Raw genomic sequence first — 19306 nt, forward strand, 5'->3', positions numbered from 1 at the left:
AAAAGTCTTAGCTAATGTAAACATATCGATGAATCTATAAAAGTCTTAGCTAATGTAAACATATCGATGAGGAAACATCAGGACCCGTTCCTGGGCTTCTCTTGCCAGAGCCGGGGGGAGGGCAGGGGAGGAGGAAGCAGCAGCCTGAGTCCTTGTCTGGTCGGGTCTGGAATAATTTCTGCAATTGAATGAAGAACCCGCAGGGCTAGTGAGAAGTTTGGAAACGCAGGTGTCCACGGAGTTGCAGAATTCCCCTCCACCATGAAGGGTGAGCCAGCCTAAAGAAGTTCAACAGTAAGAAAATAGAAAACTTCCCCAACTCCTGAGGACAACTGTTCTCCTTTGCTGAAATTTCACTCTGCTAGGCATTCTGCTAAATGTTTTCTATAGGGTATCCCATTTAATTCCTCACCACCGCTTGATGGGGGGAGGGGGGCACGATTATTCCCATTTCATAGGTGAAGAAACACAGGATCGCAGAGGATTAGATGACTTGCCCAAACGACCCAACTAGAAAGTGGTTTGGTCACCAGGCATCCCTGATTTCCAAGCCAGGGCTCCTCTGCTCTGCTGTCCTGCCGTTCCATGGGAGATTGGGCACCTTGGTCCTTTGGCTCTGACTTGATCTGCCTGGCAGAAAACTTGGGACCGTGGCCAGGTCTAGCCAGTCCCCTCCATCTTTTCCCAAAACGCGCTTGATGGAAGATTTGTCCTGCAAGATGATCTGCAGAGAAATGGGTTCCAAACAAACAAACAAACAAACAAACAAAAGATGGAGAAATGCTGCAAAGGAGAATTCGCTCTCGGAGACTCACGTCATATAGTAGAATCTTAAAGGCTCAGGACAGTCTTGTGTGAAAGAAACTCTACCTCAGTGCTTCCCAAACTGATTTGAATATAGAGAATCCCCTTTGCTCGCATAAAATCTATTAATAACTATGGAAAATTGTGGTCTGTGGGACACATCTTGGAAAACGGTGATTAAGGACATTTTCTACACTCCCCTCTCAAGAATGACTCTCTTAAAAAAAAAAAAAAGAATGACTCTCCTTTTAGACTTCTGCCGCTATGGTGTCACAATTCTTGTTCTTGTACCTTTTTGGAATCGAGCTGGGGTTTGCTTCATTCTTTTGGGCAAAAGGCTGCTCTCTTTAAAATTTTTTTTTTCCAACGTTTATTTATTTTTGGGACAGAGAGAGACAGAGCATGAACGGGGGAGGGGCAGAGAGAGAGGGAGACACAGAATCGGAAACAGGCTCCAGGCTCCGAGCCATCAGCCCAGAGCCTGACGCGGGGCTCGAACCCACGGACCGCGAGATCGTGACCTGAGCTGAAGTCGGACGCTTAACCGACTGCGCCACCCAGGCGCCCCAAAAGGCTGCTCTCTTGAAAGGCTTCAGTCTCCAGCCCCAAGCCCATCCAGATTTCCCACCCTCCTTCTTTTCTACGACTTCATGTTGTTGAGGCTCCAACTACGACAAGAATAAAGCCGTGTAAATGACCACACCCATAGATGTTGAGATGAAAGAGGAAAGGAAGATGACAGGGACAAAGGAAAATAGAATGAAAAAGAAGGGAACAGGTGAACAGGTTTCTGTTTGAAAGTTCGACCACCGCTTCCGTAGGGGCACGTGATAACACGCAGAATGCATTTACAAAGTTGCCTATGGTTGAACCATTCCCAAACGGCTTAACAAATCATGTTTTTGTGTCCAGAACCGTGCATTCAAAGTGAGGAAAATTCTCAGTCTTCTGCGGCAGGGATAGCACTGCAGGGAAAACGCTCTATTGTTCGGTTCTGTAGAGCACTGACTTTCTGTAGAGATAATAATGAGCTCATTCGGTCAACAAACATTTATTGAGCACCTACTAGATGCCGGGCTTAAAAAATGTTTATTTATTCTGAGATACATCTCTTCAAATCTAAATTATTTAAATCTTTGATCTAGCTTGAGTTCGCTTTTTAACATAGTGTTACATAGGAATCCACCGTCATTGTTTTGTGTGTGGCTATCGAGGTATCCCAGCACCATTTGTTATAAAGAGTGTTTCTCCCCCATTGAATGGCATTCACAGCATTTATAACCACCTGGCGTATTATTTACTTGCTTGCTTATTGTCTTTTTTTTATTTGAGCATTTTTTTTAAATGTTTATTTATTTTGAGAGAGAGAGTTAGAGACCGAGCAAGGGAGAGGGCAGAGAGAGAGAGAGAGAGAGAGAGGGAGACAGAAAATCCCAAGCAGGCCCCACACTGTCAGCGTGGAGCCCTCACAACCAGGAGATCGTGGCCTGAGCTGAAATCAAGAGTCAGATGCTTCACTGACTGAGCCACCCAGGTGCCCCAGGCTTTTTTTCTTTTCTTTTTTTCCCTCCGTACTTAAACAAGTAGGTTAAACATACTGTGTGTGCCAGGGCCCGGCCCCAGATGCAGCCAGGAGCCCAGCTGAAGCCCATGCCCCCCACTCACACTCCCCATTGCTGCCACTCCACACGCACGAACACTGACTCACTTTACCCGGTTCCACACCCCTCCTCACCCTACCCTCCCTTCCCTGAGACAGATGGGTTAGAGGGGCCTACAGGTGGATGGGCAGAGCTGGGCCAGATCCCTTGGTGGGCAGGGGTCTGCTGAGCCAGCCCAACACCCGCTCCTGGGGGAGGTGCCAGGGGCACACTGATCCCCCTCAGTGTGACGTCCATTGGTCCCAACAGGCCTGCCGCCCTCCCCTTCCTGTGTTTGGCTCTCTGGTCACTGGACTTACCCTACGCAGCCTCTGGTGACCTGGGACCTTGCCGGGCCGGTCACGCTCCTCCCAGGGGAAGTATTGAGCCTCGGAGGAGGGGTGAAGCCCAGCTTGGATGCCACCTCTGAGCAGGAAGTCCGAGAACCCACCCGGGCTGCTTCTCCAGGAAAGGGACAGGCCTGGAAGGGCGAGGGGCCGGTGAGGGTCTCCGAGGAAGGTTGGGGAAGACCTGAGGCGAAAGCCCAGGCTTCCTGGGTCCCGTCCTTCTGTCCCCGCCTTCCATGCCCTGGGCTCATTCTCTACTGACAAGACTCTTCCCTCTCCCACCCCCACCCTCGGCTGACCAAGGATTGGGGTTGGGGTGCTCCCTTTGAGCCAGCGCTGTGGAGGGAGAGACCCTGTGCCTGACCTCCCCCCCACCACCGCCCCCCCCCCCCCGATCCGGTGCTGAGGATACAGCTCTTCTCAGTGTCTGAACAATCTCCAAAATCGAAACGTATATTTTTGCCAGGAGCCCCAGCTTCCTGTGTTTTTAATATAAATAGTATACACAGACTGTCAGAACTTTAAATAAATGGGAATTAGATATTAAAAAAAAAAAATACCGTGTGCTGGAGGGCGGCAAGTGCCACGGAAAACAATAGAAAAATTGAATGAAGGGGCATCAGATGGGGAGAAGGAGGGGTACAGATTGCGCTTTTAATAGACTGGGAGAGACGAGGGGAGAGGAAGTGTAAGCAAAGATTTGAAGGAGCACGGATGAAAGCTGATACATTTTTGTAGCCATCCGTTTCTTCCTCCAACGCTCTTTTTTTGCCTAAGCTTCCTTGAGTTTTCGTCAGGCTTCATTCGTAGTCTAATTGTTAAAAAAAAATTTTTTTTAACCTTTATTTATGATTGAGAGACAGAGAGACACAGAGCCTGAGCAGGGGAGGGGCCGAGAGATGGGGAGACACAGAATCCGAAGCAGGTTCCAGGCTCCGAGCTGTCAGCACAGAGCCCAACGCGGGGCTCGAACCCAAGACCCGCGAGATCATGACCTGAGCCGAAGTCGGACGCTCAACCGACTGAGCCACCCAGGCGCCCCAGTAGTTTAATTGTTTTTACATCCGGCTGCTTGGGACTCTCTCTCTCTCTCCCTCTCTCTGCCCCTCCCCTGCTCATGCTCTCTCTCTCTCTCAAAATAAATAAGCTTAAAGAAAGTCAGAATGATATAAAAATATATACATTAAAAAATGTTACTCCTCATTTTGTGTCTAACCATCCTTTTTTCCTCCATAATGGAAATAGAACAGCTTGTGTGTGTCCTTACAGTATTACTTTATATACATACAGCAAATATAGATTTATATTCTTTTTTTTTTTAATTTTTTTTTCAACATTTTTATTTATTTTTGGGACAGAGAGAGACAGAGCATGAACGGGGGAGGGGCAGAGAGAGAGGGAGACACAGAATCGGAAACAGGCTCCAGGCTCCGAGCCATCAGCCCAGAGCCCGACGCGGGGCTCGAACTCCCGGACCGCGAGATCGTGACCTGGCTGAAGTCGGACGCTTAACCGACTGCGCCACCCAGGGGCCCCTAGATTTATATTCTTATACTGCCTCCCTCCCCCACCTTTTACACAAAAGGTTACATGCTGTACCCTGTTTTGCACTTTGCTTTTTAACTTAACACGAGAGGATCTTACCCATATTAGCACATAGCAGTCCTTTTCCGCTTCAGGCATTGGTTGTGTGACTGTCCTATAATTTATTTAACTGCTCCACTATTGATGGTTATTTGGGCTTCATCAGTCTTAAACACAAGGTGACATGACCTTGAAGTGCCTGAGGCACCTGAGTGGCTCAGTCGGTTAAGCGTCCGACTTCGGCTCGGGTCATGATCTCACGGTTCGTGGGTTCGAGCCCCACACCGGGCTCTGTGCTGACAGCTCGGAGCCTGGAGCCTGTTTCAGATTCTGTGTCTCCCTCTCTCTCAGCCCCTCCCCCACTCGCGCTCTGTTTCCCTCTGTCTCAAAAATAAATAAACATTAAAAAAAATTAAAAAAAAAAAAAAGAAATAGAATGTGCCTGAAACAAAATTTAAGGGATGATACTAAATTATTCCCCTGAATTGAAGTCAGTGGGAAAAGATGTCCCACAAAACTTCCAATGACATTTATTGCTGCTTTCAATATTGAGGGTCTTTGGGCTAATGTTTATGAACGAGAAGATTTCTTTTTTTTCTTTTCCTGTTTATTTCCCATGTTAAGAGCGGTAGAAGTTGGTAATGAAACATTTAAAATAATACTTCACAGGTTTGTTCTCAGGTTTTTGAATATTTTGTGAGTGTTTCTCTGGCCAACTATAATAGACATCTATTTCCACAGTAGTGGTAAAAGGAGTTAAAATTTCTGTGTCCTGTATTTCTGTGGCAATTTATTTTTATCAGTTATTTCCTCAAAAGATTAAAATGAGTCATTGTAGGCATCAGTGTAAGATTTTTCTTCAAACTATATCTTCAGAAAGGTAGGTAGTACGAGGTTGCATAGAATGAATGAATAAATGAATGAATGAATACCAGGTTCCAGGTGTATCCTAAATCTCTATCACCTGATCCTCACAAATGTGTGACGACCCATTCTTAGCCCCTTTTACAGATAAGAAAATAGAATCCCAGGGGTAAAATGTTGTGCCCAAATTACGTATCTATTTAGTTTAAGAGCCAGGGTTCAGTCGATTGTGTCTTCTTCTGCCATCTGTGTGCTTATCTAGTGAATTTCCCCAACTCTCAGGAAGTTCTTGGTACATGGCCCGTGACCATTTATTTGCTGACAATGTTCAGATGAATCACCTCCCTTTAAATTAAAAAAAGAAAAATCATTTTGCCATCTTTTAAATTAAGAAAACAAAAATCACTTAGGTTTTGGAAGCTAGCCAGGGACCTAGGTCAGCTCTTGCGCACATGCACACACACACACACACTCTCTCTCTCTCTCTCTCTCTCTCTCTCTGTTTGCTCTCAAGAATAAAGTAGCTCTGAAAAGAAGTGATGCATATTAGATAGTAGGTCTTGGCTTCTAAAATTTAATAATGGTACAACAAATTTTTGTAGACAAACCATTGCCCCTTCCAAAGATAAGGTAGAAAGAAACGTAGAGAAAACCGCTCTCCAGCCTAATTTCAGTTCCTTCCACACAGAAACCAGATCTGGGGAGATAAGTATGTCACCGAACAAAAGAAAGTAAAAGAAAAATGGGGCAATTAGAATCATATCTCCAGTTCCGTATAGCATGACCATACTATAACAGCTCCCTATTGACAGAAATACGCTATCATCCACTGTTGGGAGTTGTCACTTGACACATGTTTTATAGAATTATACTGGAAAAGAAGGAAAAACAGGGGGAGAGACCCCTGTGATTCACATATTGGAAAAATATCTTGATATATTTTTATATATCTCGAGTATAAGGTAGTTCATCCTCTTGCCTAGGTTGTTGATGTGTTTGCGAAATGTATGGGCACTGAGATTTTTCCTTCCCATTCCATCCACCTGTCTTCCCCCTTTCTCTCAGAATTGGAGAAGTAACTTGGATTTGAGGTTCTCCCTTGTGAAGTAACTCTGGTCAGGGAAAGTGTGAATGCTGCCTGTGCCTAATAACGTCAGGGCATCCGTTTGCAAGAAACAAAGCCAAAATGATATTACTGGGAAAATAGAAATCTTTTGTGTGTAGGGAAGATTCAGGAAAAAAAAAAAAAAAAAGGATTCTTGTGGTTGGTGAGAGTTTGAGTTTAAGTATTTTCACGGAGGCCTTGGCCCAGAGTGAAGGCGCTCTCCCAGACACATGTCCCAGTAAATCCCAACTCTGTAGGTATTTAAACCCCTTCAGTCTAGAACTGTTGCACCCTTCATGGATTCCTGGATGTATTCACTTCACTCTCTGGGCAGGCCCAGGGGGGTGATACCTGGGGATAGCGGGAAGAGGCCCATCCCATTCAACTCAGTCAGTGTTGGGCAGAGGCAGCCGCCCCTTTGTGGTCTAAGGGCAGTGAAGCACATGTCCTGGGAGAAATGACATAGCTGAAGAAATGGAAAGATCTTTCCCCCAAATTTCCTCTTCTTGGAGGAGAGCTAATGTCTATCCACCGGGAGACCAAAAGAAGGTGCCTATCACAGGGGTCACCTACACATAAAAATATTTGTTTGCCAAGAAAGAATGGAAATTTGCCATTGGAAATACTAGTCACGCTTGTACGTTGTGTATTCTTGACATATCTTTTTGGCACGCATCGATAAAATAAGTGAAGATTCGAAATAGTGATTACCACTGGGGAGGGGAATGAAATCCACAAGGGGGTAAAAATAACTTAAAAAATTTTTTTTAATGTTTATTTATTTTTGAGACAGAGAGAGAGCATGAGCAGGGAAGGGGCAGAGAGAGAGGGAGACACAGAATGTGAAGCAGGCTCCAGGCTCTGAGCTGTCAGCACAGAGCCGACGCGGGGCTCGACCTCACGAACTGTGAGATCGTGACCTGAACCGAAGTCCGATGCTTAACCGACTGAGCCACCCAGGCGCCCCGACAGGGGGGTAAAAATAACTTTCAAGTGTATCTGTTAAATTTGATGTCTTTGGAAATAATCTGAAGCCGATATGACAGACCTTAATATTTGGTAGGCTGGGTGGTTTGCTCATGGATGTTGAATGAGTTTCACTCATTTTTTTTCACGGTTTGAAATCTTTTATGTGGCAAATACGTGTCGGCTTGCTGAGGATCCATACCAATCTCCTTCTGAAGTGCCTCCCTGAGCTCAGAGACTGGAAAGCTAAAAAGTAGAGTCTCTCCCCCCTGGGGTCCCTGATATGATTCACGTTCCTATAGCATGAACTTAGTTGGAATTGACATAATTGAGGGGAGAGGCAGGAGTGAGGCATCTCTTGGCAGGGTGGCCATAGAGGTAGTCTGTTTCATAGCTGTGGTGCAGGCTCCCCAACATAGCTGAGCTGGCATGATTTGGAGCTAGCGGGCTCTCTCAGACCATGGTGAGTGTGTCGGGGCTGTGTGTGCGTAACACCAAGCAGAGAACCAGCAGAGACGGAGTTCCAGAAATGTGGAAACCTGCATAGGGGTGGTCTTGAGTCTGTGGCTGAATTCTAAGCTATACACATGTAAAGTGAAATACCACAGACAGGCAAAGAACAGCTACATACGCTGAGGGCCATTCAGGTCTAGAAGATATTCAGGTCCTGACTGGCCAGAACTGAGAGACCTAGTTGAACATCCCGGGCAGTGGAGAGAAGCCTCTTATTTTAGTAGTAGGATTAAATTAGCTTTTGATTAAAGACTACTCTAGATAGCCTAAAAAAGCTTATAAACAAGCCTCAAAACGGTCAAATTGACTTGCGGGTAACTTAACTGCCAGCCAAAACAAAATTCAACGTTTTTTACAGGAAGAAAAAATTCAGATACTCAACGACATAATGTTCAAAATATCCAGCATCCAATAAAAAGGTTACTCAAGATAGAAAAATGGAAAAAAAAAAAGAGAAAAAAAGACCCAAAGATGACAGCAATGATGGAATCAGCAGAAAAAGCCTTAAAACAACTACCATAAAAATGTTCAAGTATCTAAAGGAAAGCAAGACCATAATGAGGAGGAAAAAAAGATATTTAAAAGCCACAAAATGGAGGGGCACCTGGGTGGCTTAGTTGGTTAAGCGTCTGACTCTTAATCTCAGCTCAGATCTCGATCTCAGGGTCATGAGTGTAAGCCCCACATTGGACTCCATGCTGGGTGTGGAGCCTACTTAAAAAAAAAAAGGAACTTTCTGGAGTTGAGAAATACAGTATCTAAGATAAACATTTCATTGGATGGGATTAGCAGCAGATTAGACATGCAGAAAAGAAAACACTGCAGAAGAACGGTGGGTGGTCAGACCGAAGGAAAAAAGATGAAGGAAATGAAAAGAACCTTAGCACCCAGTAGGACAATAAATATCAATTACAGGTACATGTAACTGGAGTACAGATGAAAAGGAGAAAGGAGAAAACAAAATCACTGGAAGAAAAGGGTGTTTGAAGAAGTGATAGCCTCCAAATTTCCAAACCAACTGAAAAAAAAAAATCCATAACCACACTGTTGGGAAACCATGATAAATATAGACTGCTAAAAGCAGTATGGGGAGAAGGGGTGGGAAGAATTACCCACGGGAAGAAAAATGTATAATCACTGATTTCTCACCTCTCTGGTATTATCTGGTATCTCTTAATATCAGCTGGAAGACAGAATATTTCTGTTCTGAAAGTAATGAGAGAGTTAAAAAACATCAACCTAGGATTCCATATCTAGCAAAAATATCCTTCAAAAGGACGGACAAAAGGACAGACATTGTTCAGGCAAAACTGCCCTACAAAAAATGTTAAAGAAAATTTGTTCTTCCAGCTGATGAAAAACGATCCCCGATTAAAAACTCAGATCTAAATAAGGGAACAAAGAACAGCGGACATGGTAAATATGTTAGTGAATGTTAATGACTCTTTTTCTCATTAAAAAAAATTTTTTTAGTGCTTATTTATTTATTTATTTTTATTTTATATATATATATTTTTTTAAATTTTTTTTCAACGTTTATTTATTTTTGGGACAGAGAGAGACAGAGCATGAACGGGGGAGGGGCAGAGAGAGAGGGAGACACAGAATCGGAAACAGGCTCCAGGCTCTGCACCGTCAGCACAGAGCCTGACGCGGGGCTCGAACTCACGGACCGCGAGATCGTGACCTGGCTGAAGTCGGACGCTTAACCGACTGCGCCACCCAGGCGCCCCAGTGCTTATTTATTTTTGACAGAGAGAGACAGACAAACAGACCATGAGCAGGGGAGGGGCAGAGAGAGGGAGACACAGAATCCCAAGCAGGCTCCATGCTCCGAACTGTCAGCAAGGAGCCCAATGCGGGGCTTGAACCCATGAACTGTGAGATCACAACCTGAGCCGAAGTCGGACGCTCAACTGACTGAGCCACCCAGGCGCCCCTCTGTTTCTCATTTTTAATTATTTCTCAAATAATTGACTATGGAGGTCAAAATGAATGAGAATGTATGTGTGGCTTTTACTACATGTAGAAGTAAATTGTGTGATGACCGCGGAAGAGGGATAGGAGGGGGTGAATGAACCATATTATGTGAAGGTGGACAGTGAGAACTTGGAGAGGCGGTGATACATGAGGGGACTGGGGAGGCACATAGGGGCTCTATATAGTCCCTCTGCAACTTTTCTGTAAGTTCAAGGTTATTTCAAAATAAGTTAAAACGAAATGATCAACTTTATACATATTTGAAATGGGTGCATATTATCTTATGTTATTGGTATCTCAAGACAGTTGATTTAAGAAACAAAGATACCACCACGGACCCCGTGTTGTCTGCTCCCTGCGTGTCATGGAATCAACTTTATTTTCAAAGTGGTTAGCCATTAGAGTTTTGGGACAGCCGCCAGCCACAACTGGGAGGGCTAGTTTCCTGTCTGTGGAGGCAGAGAGCAAGCACCTTACGGGAAGGTCCCACAATTCCTTCACAGAGAGCCCCCAAACATCTCTTCTTGTGTCCTGCTGAGCCCATTGGATCTCCTGCCTACTCCTGAACAGCATGCCCTGGCCTGGGAAATAGGATCAGCCAATCAGCGTCCACCCTGGAGTTGGGGGTGGGGTTAGTCTCATCTAAACCCTGATACTGGGGAGGTTGGGGTCTTCCTGAAATGGTGGTAAAAAGGAATGTATGCTGGGGAGCTGGCCAACAAATGCCTGGAAGAGATGGCTTCTGGCTTGCTAGAAGGACAATATATTTTATTTAAATTTTTTTTAAGTTTATTTTGAGAGAGAATGAGAGTGTGCACAAGTGGGGGAGGGGCAGAGAGAGCGAGAGGGAGAGAGAATCCCAAGTACGCTCCACACTGGAGCCCAGAAGCCCAGGTGGGGCCTCAGTCCCACAAAGCATGAGGTCTTGACCTAAGCTGAAATCAAGAGTCAGTTGCTTAACCCACTGAGCCACCCAAGTGCCCAGAGACAAAATATTCTAAGTTCCCAACTAAAGAGGCTCTAAAGAGGAATTACTTAGCATGACTTAACCGTAGCTATTTCATCAGCCTACTCGCTCTTTCCAGTCAGAGAAATTTCCCAGGTTTGAGGTGAGCTTTGCACGGATACCGTTTATATATCAAGCAGGAGGTAAACTCAAATCAATGCTTTTGATGACTTCCAGAAGATGCACCATTCCATTCTCTTTCTCTTTCCTCTTCCTCCCCTTGACAACCTGTCTTTCCCTTTTCCTTCCCCTCATTTCCCACCCTTTTTTTTTTTTTTTTTTTTTTTTTTTGGTTCTGAATACCTTGTTTATAACAACACAGGCAGAGCAATCTTTGAGTCAAGTGCAATAGCCAATGAAATTTCTTTGGTTGTGTTGCCGCTGACAAAGAACATTTTGTCCCATAGATGCTTAGACTTTGATTTTTCCAACGATTATCGAATGCAAAAATAGCATTACATATACAAATGTCAAATGTTCTGTGAGCTCGGTGCCATGGAACAGTCAGCTTAAGGGTGGGGATTAGAACCTTTGCAAATGGAAGAATGGAATGACAGAGATTCTCCCCTCACCCTTGCTTATGGTACACAATTTTGTCAAACTTCCATTGGTAGATGTTTCCCCAGTGGCTGTCATGGAAAAAGATTATAATTTTCCTGAGCCTACTCAAATGCTTCTTTCTAGCTTTGACTGAGTCTAACACTTATGGAATGAATTTCGAATTTTCAGGGAAAATATGTAACTAGTTTCAGAGTTTGCCAATAACAGGAATCCGCACCAAATAATGTATTATCTGTAATTATGTTTTGGTTGGCATGCTATTATATAATTAGCAATTTTTAGATCACTGTAATAATCAAAAGTGCATATATTTTGATAATGTACTGATTACATAGCCCACAGAATATCGCAGTTCTTAAGATGCTTGCCTCTAAGCATTTTTAGAATTCATACAGTGAAAAGTCAGCTCATCTAGCTTCTCAGCTGCAAACCACTTAACAAATCCAGAGTGAATTTGAAAATTGCCGGTCCTGCTATCTGAAGAGCCTGCTGTTGTGCTAGATTCCGCTGATGGAGGAACGTTTTCTACAGCTCGAGTATCAATCCTGAAAAAACATCCCACAGCAAGCAGAAATATTAGACAAAGGGGGAAGACTTTTAACCAGAGAAAAGATGTACTATTTCCCTAGCTGGGGTGGTCTGGACTCATGATTGTCTGCATTCTGACCCTCCCGGTTTGTCCTTTCTAGAAGCGTTGCTTTGGCTATTTTTATTAAATTTTTTTTTTCAACGTTTATTTATTTTTGGGACAGAGAGAGACAGAGCATGAACGGGGGAGGGGCAGAGAGAGAGGGAGACACAGAATCGGAAACAGGCTCCAGGCTCCCAGCCATCAGCCCAGAGCCTGACGCGGGGCTCAAACTCACGGAACGCGAGATCGTGACCTGGCTGAAGTCGGACGCTTAACCGACTGCGCCACCCAGGCGCCCCTGCTTTGACTATTTTTAACTTCACACCATTTTCCACCATTCGCTGTTATTAATTCCCAACTCAGCTGAGTGTTAATTAAAATAAATCAAGCACAATGTGTATGTATTTAACCCAAGTTTAAAAATCAAGGTAAATAATTGTTCTTTTCCCCCAGAATAGAAAGTATTCTGTGCTGTTGCACAGGGAACGGGCATATCCACGTTAGGTATGAGTGTGTCAAGCCAGGGTTTACACCATCGACCTCACACTCAGCCTAACGGTAGAGTTCGAGACACTAGGGCCATTCCGTCCAAGAGAATATAGTGTGAGCCACATGTGTAATATCTAATTTCCTAGTAGCCATATAACAAGCCAAAAGAAACAGGTGAGACCAATTTTAACAATATATTTTATTTTGCCCTATATATCTGAAACACATGATTTCAGCATGTGGTGGATATAAAATGATTCGTAATGTACTTCACCTGTTTTTCATACTGTGTCTTTAAAATTTAGTGTGTGGAGTAAACCCGCAGCACAGCTCAGCTTGGACCAGCCACCCTTCAAGCTCTCAACAGCCACATGTGGCTTGTGGACCCCACATTCGACAGCCCAGCTCTAGGTGGATCCACCGTGCATTAGATGTCCTTGGCTGATCAGGCTTTTGGGAGATGAATGATGTTAATGGATTTTTTTATGTTAATGGATTTTTTAAAAATATGAACTTCTTTTGAAGTATAAACCGTACAGGAAGATGCACGGGTCATAAGTACATTTGAGTGAATTTTCATGAAAAATGTAGTTGTGTAACCAGAAACCAAGAGATAGAGTATTGACAGAGCCACAGAAGTTTCCTCACAGTCCCCTTGGATTTTCTCATACCCCAGATATCAAGACCTTGCTCTCCGGGCCCTCTTTCCTTGAAGTAGATCTACTTAGATAACCAAGAAGAGGATATTGCCGATGTGTTGAAAACCAATCCTTTGGTGCTCGGGGAATTTTCATCTATGGCTAGGAACCCGGATTATGGAGCCTCACAAATACGAAGAAACTCTCATGGGATCATGCCAGGAAAGGAGGCTTAGGGGAGAGTGTGAGCAGTGGAGGGGCAGAGAGAGAGGGAGACCCAGAATCTGAAGCAGGCCCCAAGCTCTGAGCTGTCAGCACGGACCCTGACTCGGGGTTTGAACTCACGAACCGTGAGATCGTGACCTGAGCTGAAGTCGGACGCTTAACTGACTGAGCCAGCCAGGTGCCCCGAGATGGTACGCATTTTGATCAGGCAAAGTTTTTTCTTGGCAGAGCAAGTAGCCTAGCATTTTATGTATTTTTTTTTTCTGAAAAAAATTGTTTGGAAGGCTATCTCTGAGGTCTATAGATACAAAGTCTTTCTGGAGCCAGGTTGGGGTGCAGAGGCTCGCAGAAGTGGTCAGAGTGAAGGATTTAGCATAAATGCAAGGACACAAACATGGCCAAGCTAGAGAAGAAATCACAAATCTGTGACCATTCCTTTAGGGGCCTAGGCCTGGGAAGGGAGAGATGCACGTCTTAAAGGCCCTTCCCAGGCAGAGAGCAATCTCCCCAACGCACAAATCAAAATGGCTCCCGCAGGAAATAGGCCGCCTTGCTTGCTCCCGCTGTGAGCTGTCTCTCCTTCTCTCTCTTTCTGGCTCATTCTTCCCAGGAGGGTGCCTCTCTGGAAGAAAAGGTGTCTGGGCTATTTTCAAGCACCTGACAAATGAAGGTCATAATGAGAGCTGGATGGCCACATAGCTATTTAAGTCGTTAAAGACAGAAAATGATATTGGCTAAAATCCAGTCTTTCCATAGCTTAGTGACTATTTTGTCATGCCCTATTCTGAACAGACTGAAATCATTGTATAATATTGGTGTTGGGGGAATGAGGCTGAGAATTTCACGTTATATCACTTGTTCTGTGCCACAGAATATGATTTAACCCAGGCGAATCTGAATGTGGTGAAAAACTGTATCACTGTGGAGTTTCAGGATTGGGAAACGGGCTGGCAACAGTAGACCAGCCACGGGTGGAAGCTTTTTAATTCCCCACAGGACTTCTGCTTGTGTACCTTTGGGAAACTCTTCGAATAATAGCATTAGAACATTCAGGAATAAGAGGCACTTGCCTGGCTCAGTTGGTGGAGCATGTGACTCTTGGTGTTGGGGTTGTGAGTTTGCGCTCCGCATTGGGTGTAGAAATTGTTTAAAAATAAAATATTTAAGAAAAAAAAAAAAAGAACAGGGAGCCTAGGTGGCTCAATTCGTTAATCTCCAACTCTTGACTTCGGCTCAGGTCATGATCTCACAGCTCGATTTGTGAGATGGATCCTGCCTTGGGCTCTGTGTTGACAGCATGGAGTCTGCTTGGGATTCTCTCCTATCCCTCTCTCTCTGCCCCTCCCCTGCTCATGTGCACGCATGCACTCTCTCTTTCTCTCTCTCAAAATAAATACACTTTAAAAAAAAGAACATTCAAGAATAAAATAAATTGGTAGAGTCTGAATACTTCTGTGGAAAACAGATCTTCCCGCCCTCTAAAAAAGAGAACCACAAAGCAAAAAAAGTTATCTGAAGTTACTGTTTTGTAAATTTCAGCTTTGTAGAGGCTTAACTTAATATAAAATTGTAAGGTATTTAAAGTCTACGATGTGAGGGGGACCTGGGTGGCTCCCCACCCAGGTGGTTGTTTGGGCGTCCGACTCTTGATTTCAGCTCAGGTTACAATCTCGTGGTTCTGAGATCGAGCCCCGAGTCTGGGCTCTGTGCTGGCAGTGAGAAACCTGCTTGAGATTCTCTCTCTCCTTCTCTCTCTCTGCTCCTCTCCCACTAACACACACATGTGCCTGCTCTCTCTCTCTCTCTGTCTTTCTCTCTCAGGGTAGATAAAATAAAATAAAATAAAATAAAATAAAATAAAATAAAATAAAATAAAATAAAAATAAAAAAGTGTACAACATGCTCTTTGTGCACATTCTTCTTAGGTAAGTTGATCACTTTCATGAATTCAGATACCTTCTATTACACCAGCGACTTCTATGTCTACACATATGGCCCAGACCTTTCCTCTGAGCTCCAGACCCATAAAGGGAGCTTCCAGTAGACATCTCCAAACACATGGCTTATAGGTACATCGAATTCAGCAAGTCCTGTTGAGCTTGGGGTGTTACCCTGACAGACCTGTCCTCTTCCAGTGTTTTCTGCCTCGGTGAATGGCACCGCCGTGTCCCTCGTTGTCCAAGTCTGACACCTGGGAGTCACCCATGACTCCTTCCAGTCAATCACCAAATCCTAACTGGCTCAAGTCATTCATGTCAATTCCCAACATCAGCCAGATTCCAATCAACCACTAAATCTAGCTCCTGAAAATCTTTTTTAAAAAATAAGTTCATTTATATATTTTGACAGAGAGACAAGGCAGGGGAGGGACGGAGAGAGAGCGTCCCAAGCAGGCTCCGCCTTGTGAGCGTACAGCCTGATGCAGGGTTCGATCTCACAAACCATGGGAAAACGACCTGAGCCGAAATCAAGAGTTGGTCACTTAACTGACCGAGCCACCCGGGCTCTTGCGTATCTTAAATCTATCCACTTCAACTTCGAGTGCCATGTCCTCAAGGATGCATGACTCTCCCGGTGTCTTTAGGTAGCAGAACCCACAGGGAGTGTTGTCAACTAACAAACTCACTTGAGTGAGTTGGTTGTGCAGAGATTTTAGTGGGGCTTCGTTAAGTAGGCATGGCTGATTGAACACGCCCACACTGGCTAAGCTCCATCTACCGCCCTCTCCCCTCCTGGGGGGTAAGATGGGCACTATGCGGCTCAGTCTTTATGGTAAGGTCAGTGCTCACTTTAAAACTATTGGCGTAGGCGCCCCCCCCCCCCCCAAGGACTTCTTGTTTTGCATTAACCTACCAGGTGCCCGCTAGGAGTCATCTAGTTAACAGAAACTTTTAGGTGTGGTCTGAGGGCCCGTCGTGAATCATAACACGTTTATTGGAATTCTTCAGGAAATTCCAAGGGTGCAAAGATCGACTCCCAAGAGCAGGGACAAAGGCCAAATCTCTCTTTGAGTAAAGTTAATTCATCACTATACAGCATCTTGGAGCTGGTAGATTGGTGCTCAGGGCAGATAATCTGGGTTCCTTCCCTAACTGTACACATAAGGCCAAAGACCACGCACACAAAAAGCAAGTTGGGGCTTGGAGAGGTTTTAGTCTTCAAATACCATTAGCACACTTTAATTCGGTAACTCTCGTCTTTGGCTACTTAAACTTCACGGTAGGATTTCCTCCTAAGAATGTGAAAGGCATATTGACAGGGAAAAATTAGTGTTAGCAGTTGTGCAAGTGAGAGAAGACCTTTCCAAACAACGACCACTAGAGTAGGGCTTAAGTGAAACCAAAGGTTACAATACATTACCTTACCTTTTCCCGGTGATTTATAGTTTGCAAAATGATTTACATACCTTATTCCTTCGAGTGTTAGCCATGGTGTAAAAAGAGCATAAATAAAGGATTCAAAAAGTGAGTGACAATTAAGGGAACAAAAAGATTATTCAACTTAATTTATTTAAGAATTAAATTGTGCTAGAATTCATTTTGTGGACACTCGGAAGCATCATTTACATAAGAATTGATATGCTAATGGAGATTCACTTAGGAACTCTGTTAGGTGTCAGTGTTTTGTTAATGCAGTTAACGTTTTAAGAATTTGAAAGGTCAAATTAAAAAAAATTTTTTAATGTTTACTTATTTTTCAGAGAGAGAGAGAGAGAGACAGAGTGTGAGCGCGGGAGGGGCAGAGAGCGAGGAAGACACAGAATCCAAAGCAGGATCCAAGCTCCGAGCTGTCAGCGCAGAGCCCGACGCGGGGCTCGAACTCACAAACCGTGAGATCATGACCTGAGCTGAAGCCGGCTGCTCAACCGACTGAGCCACCCAGGTGCCCCAAAAGTTCAAATTTTGATACACATTAGTTTTTTGAGAGTTTTTTTTTTTTTTCTGAAACCAAGCTTATGTTAGTGTGGCATGAAAAAATTAAGATAAAGCCAATAATGCACTTCCTTCTCAGAAAGAAGGTATTCACCAGTTAAGTAGAATATTTGATCCCTTTCCCCCTAAAAAGGTAGAAATTCTATCACGTGTCTTTTTGAGAACATGTGAAAGTTCTTTGCATTTAACATTATACCAGTCTACCTGTCAGTGAGTTTTAGATGTGGAAAGTTATGCCTTCACCCTTTGTGTCTTTAACATTTCTATATTTAAACCTTTCACAAATCCATACTGTCCGAACTGAGGAGTCTTAGCTATAATGATGACATTTTTCTAGGCCTTTAAAAAAAAATGGTTCCAGATACTTTATTTAAAAAATAAAACAGGGGCGCCTGGGTGGCTCAGTCGGTTAAGTGTCCGACTTCGGCTCGGGTCATGATCTCACGGTCCGTGGGTTCGAGCCCCGTGTCAGGCTCTGGGCTGATGGCTCAGAGCCTGGAGCCTGCTTCAGATTCTGTGTCTCCCTCTCTCTCTGACCCTCCCCCGTTCATGCTGTCTCTCTCTGTCTCAAAAATAAATAAACATTAAAAAAAAATTAAAAAAAAAAAAAACTAACTAGGGTGCCTGGCTGGCTTAGTGGGTAGAGTATGTGACTCTTGATCTCAGAGTCGTGAGTTGGAGCCCCATCTTGGATATAGAGATTACTTAAAACAAAACAAAACAAAACAAAACAAAATAATCCCCCCCCCCTGCAAACTAAAGAATTCTGGTGCATGATAACAGATTGGGCTCAAGCCAAAGCCTTATTCTATACCTGTCAAACCCTAGAAATAAGATTAAATAAAACAAACTGGTAAGTTCCTAATTATTTGGGGGGGGGGGGACAGTTGGAGACCAAAATCCATGAGATGCTTCTAAAATATGGAAAGCAGAGAAGTTCAAATTTTAATTTTTTTTTAAGTTTATTTATTTGAGAGAGAGCATGCATGAGCAGGGGAGGGGCAGAGAGAGAGGGAGAGAGAGAACCCCAAGCAGGCTCCGTGCTGTCACCATGGAGCCCTATGCAGGGCTCTAATATCACAAACTGTGAGATCACGACCTGAGCTGAAATCAAGAGTTGGGGGCTTAACCGAATGAGCCACCCAGGTGCCCTGAGAAGTTCAAATTTTCAGTCATAGCTGGAAATGTAAGAGTAATTGCTATAAAAGAACTTTTATAAATTAATAGATGTATTCTAGTGTATCAGTTAGGGAAGTAGAGAAACAGAACCAGTATATATATATATACACACACACACATATATATATATATACTATAACAGAACCAGTTATATATATACTATATATAACCAGTGTGTATATATATATATATACACACACACACACACACATATAGTATAAGTGAGTAAGTACATACATATATATATCGTGTAAGTGGATATATACATACACATATATGTGTAAGTGGGTAAACCAATTCCCTGAACAAATCTTTTTGTATGTAGAAATATATACAGGAATGTGTATATAATATATATTGTGTGCATAATATAGGGATATTATATATAAGGATTATATAGGGATATAAAAATTTTTATAAGGATATATATTATATATGGATATAGTATATATAAAGCTATATATAATACATAGAATTTAATTAATATATGTATAAATAATTGTGGGAGCTGGATTATATAGGGATGTATAGGGATCTACATGTATATTCCTGTATAATTGTGAGAGCTACTTAAGCAGTTTCTGTGAAGCTATTGTCTCTTATTTCCTTTTTTCTTTTATTTCTTTTATTTCATTTTATTTCTTATTTTTTATTTTTTTAAATTTTAAGTAGGCTCCATGCCCAAAGTGGGGCTTGAACTCACAACCCCAAGATCGAGAGTCACATGCTCTGCTGACTGAGCCAGCCAGGCATCCCTGGGTCTATTTTTATTAACACATCTCTTTTCCTGGATATGAGCTACCATATTCTGCTTTTATTTTTTGCATATCTAGTAATTTTTA

Source organism: Felis catus, chromosome B4, assembly GCF_018350175.1.
Source record: "Felis catus isolate Fca126 chromosome B4, F.catus_Fca126_mat1.0, whole genome shotgun sequence".
Classification (NCBI taxonomy): Eukaryota; Metazoa; Chordata; class Mammalia; order Carnivora; family Felidae; genus Felis; species Felis catus.